We start from the raw sequence: 4,010 nt of genomic DNA, 5'->3' as shown, positions 1-4,010 counted from the left end.
GGGGTCCGGAAGGGAGGGCCGTGGCGCTTCCCACGCGCTGGTGGACTCCGGCCCCGGAGGAACTTGCCCGAGTAGTCGGGGACCCGCTCGCCGCCGGCTAAGTTGCCATCGAAGAGGCTGGAAACCAGCGCCACACGAGCCCCAAAGGGGGGCCAGGGCACCGCTTGCCCCGTTTCTCGCCCCATACCAAAGCGATATTTCGGGAAACGCGTCCGTCTTTGCACCAGAGTCTTTATAGACGAGCAAAGGTCTGTGAGCTTAAGATGATGGTCTGTGGGCTTGAGGAAAAGAAATGCTTTCTATGGCAACGCGTGAGTGTGTCACGAAGAGCAACTTTGGGCCTACAAACTAGAGTGGGGTCCTGAGTTCAAGTTCACCCAATAATGAACAGAACTGATTAAAACATTGCAAAAATTCGTTGAATTGTGTGTCAAAATTGTCAGCTAAGCCGGGCTCGGTGGCTCAGCCTGTACTCTCACGCCTTGGAAGGCTGAGGTGAGTGGATTGCCTGAGCCTGCGGGTTAGAGACCTGTTTAGGCAACTTGGTGAGACCTCATCTCTACAATAAATCAAAAGAATGAGCCAGGTGTGGTGGCGCACACCTGTAGTTCCAGCTACTTGGAAGGCTGAGGCGGAAGGATCGCCGGAACCCCAGCAGGTCGAGGCTGCGGTGGCCGGGAGCGGCCACTGCACTCCAGTCTGGGCGATGGAGTGAGACTCCGACTCAAAAAAAAAAAAAAATTGCAAAAATTCGTCAAATTGTGCATCAAAATTGTCAACTGACTGTGAGAAGCATAGCAGACCAAATAAATATCGATAGAGAAACAGGAAAATCTTTACTGAAAATCTTGGCATAAGAAAGTTGTGTGTAAAAATGGTCCCAAATAAATGCTTGCATCATGACAATGCACCAGCTCACACAGCACTGTGCATAGCTTCCAAGGGGAGTACTTGGAAGGTGACCATAGTGATATTCAGCAATGAAGTATGTAGCTCTTTTTCTAGGATGAGTTCGCGAACTTAATTGTTAGCTGATGTATACAAACATTCTTGCAAATATAGTCAGGAAAAAAATGCAGTGAGGTATGCAGCACTTTTTCTAAGACGAGGTCACAAACTTAATGGTCAGACCTCAAGTGAACAGCCTTGGAAGCGCCTTGAAAGGTAGAGATAGCACCTCCATCTGGAAAAAAAAGGGTAGATTTATTTACAGCATTGAAAACCGTAGTGTCTCTCACCTGAGCAATGAGTAGACAGACGTATTTGAATTCCATGAACTCACAGCTACTCTGCTCCACTGCCACTCATTGTGTGTGCAAGTGTCACCTGACCTCTTTCTCTAGCCCTTTGGGAATTAGGGATCGGGAACCAGTGCAAGATATGTTGATGCTCATATCGTCTGTTGTGCCTGAGTGATAAAATTATTTATCTTGAAACCAGGAGTTTTGTATCTTCTACCAGCATCCATGTAACTGTAAACTACTAACTTGTGGTAGGATTAAAACTCAGACTCTTCACCTTGCTGGAAAAAAAAATTGCTTAATTTTGTTCCCTGAGATGGAAGTATCATACTATAGTTTTAAGGGGATTCACAAAATATAATTAAATTTGGCGACCCATAGTGTTATGATCAATACTGAGGGACATTTTTATTATTTATTATTTTTCAATAATAGAATTGCTTCAAATAGGTATGACATACAGATACAGGATATAAATTGCCTCTATCATCCAGTAAGATCGTAGGTCAGTTAGGTAGATTAAGAATACTTTTTACAGCCGGGCTCGGTGGCTCAGCCTGTAATCCCACGCCTTTGAGAGGCTGAGGTAAGTGGATTGCCTGAGCCCACGAGTTCGAGACCTGCCTGGGCAGCGAGACCTCATCTCTACAATAAATCAAAAAGTCAACCGGACGTGGTAGCGCATGCCTGTAATTCCGGCTACTTGGAAGGCTGAGGCGGGAGGATCGCCGGAGCCCAGCAGGTCGAGGCTGTGGTGGCCGGGAGCGGCCACTGCACTCCAGTCTGGGCAACAGAGTGAGACTTCAACTCAAAATAATAATAATAATAATAATTTTTACTGTATTTACAAACTATTAAGTCCTTTCTCCAGTGATCAAACTATTGAGTATTAATATAATCTACTCTATTTGTGCACTTTCATTCAGTTCTGAAACCATAATAAATAGCTTTATAATCATCTAAAACTAAATAAGGTATTGGCTGGGAGCAGTGGCTGGTAACGGTGACTCACACCTGTAATTTTAGCACTTTGATAGGTCAAGAAGGGAGGATTACTTGAAATCAGGCATTCGAGACCAGCCTGGGCAACATAGTGAGACCACGTCTCTAAAATAATAAAATAAAGATTAAATTTAAAAAGGTGTTTACCCAGATGACATCAGAGCATTTGATTCGCATTCAATATTAATTTACCTTGCTAAATTGATGCAAAGTAATGTCAGAACTGAAATATGATGATAAATCAACTAAACAAAAGGATTAATTAAAGCACTATTCAAAAATAATTAAGTTAAGGGCTTCAGGTGTTTTCAAGCAACTAGAAAGGAAACTTTGGTTAGCTGCTATATCTAAAAGGATAGAGTAAGTAGTTTAAATATTAAAGCATTTAATTCCCTTTGTCATTAAATAAAATATATGCATAGAAAGGAGAACAAAACAAAGATATACAGCTCGATTTTATATTACAAAACAAACACTATGTCAATATCCAACCAGGTGAAGGACTAGAGCATTGCCAGGAACCAGAAAGTCCCTTTCTATCACCTCCTAACTCCTGACCTCTTCTTTCCAACAAAGAAAGCCACGCCATCTTATTTTTAAAGTGATCTGTGTTTGTTTGTTTTTAATTTTACAAACTAAGTAACAGCAATTTAGTTTTCCCTGTTTTCAAACTTAAATGAGTGCAATTGTCCATCTGTAGTGCTGTGATTGGCCTCTTTCATTCGACACTATGTGTGATTCACCCACGTTGTTGCATGTAGTCACTTTCTTCATATTCCATGATAATGTCGAGAACTGCATCTTATACACAAACTATGATATATTTTTCTGTTCCACTGCTGATCTGCTGATGAAAATTTGGGTTGCTTTCAGTCTGGGGCTCTTACGAATTATGTCTTGTGAACATTCTCGTGCATGGCTCTTGGAGCACGTGGACATACCCAGAAATGAAAATTGCTGGGTCCTATTAGATGCACGTCGTCAAATTTAATAAATAATGCCAAACTATTTTCCCAATTGTTGTACCATTTCACTCTTCACCTCCCAGCAGTATTATGAAAGTTCTCACTGTACCATATTCTCACAAATTGATATTATTGCCTATAATTTTAACATTACTCATTCTGATTTTGAACCCGGGTATTGCATTATGGTTTGGGTATGTATTTCCATGATTACTAATAATGTTAAATTTTCTCATTGTTTTGCCATTTGTATAGCCTTCTGTGTGAAGTGTCATTTCACAGATTTTGCTTGTGTTTATGATGGGTTGCTTGTTGTGTTTTTCCTAACATGTAGATGTCCTTTATAGATTCTGTATATGAGCCCTTTGTCAATTAAATGTGCTGCAAATATCTTCTCCCAGTCTGTGGCTTGTCTTTTCACTCTCTTAGCAGTGTCTTCTAAATAACAATTTTAAATTTTAACATAGTTCAATGTTTCCCCTATAAGTAGTGCTGTAAGTAGTCCAGCTTAAGAATATTCAACGAATACTAAGATATTCCCCAATATACCTTCTAGAAGTTTTATTGTTTTTGTGTTCCCCATTTAAACATGCAACCCACCTGTGACTTCATTTAGTGCACAATGGGAGAAAGAAATCAAGTCTTTTTTTTTTCTGTATGAATAACCAGTGGACTCAAAGAGAATATTAAGGAGATCAACTTTTTTCCCCTACTAGAAAGAAGGGCCAACACTGTCACAAAATAATCATCCATATATGCATGGATTGTAATTCACTATACATTTTAAACTTTACCTTATTTT

Source organism: Carlito syrichta, unplaced genomic scaffold, assembly GCF_000164805.1.
Source record: "Carlito syrichta isolate Samal-C Ts95f unplaced genomic scaffold, Tarsius_syrichta-2.0.1 Scaffold303304, whole genome shotgun sequence".
Taxonomy (NCBI): domain Eukaryota; kingdom Metazoa; phylum Chordata; class Mammalia; order Primates; family Tarsiidae; genus Carlito; species Carlito syrichta.
The sequence above is the reverse complement of the archived record's forward strand: the minus strand, read 5'-3'. Positions refer to the sequence as shown.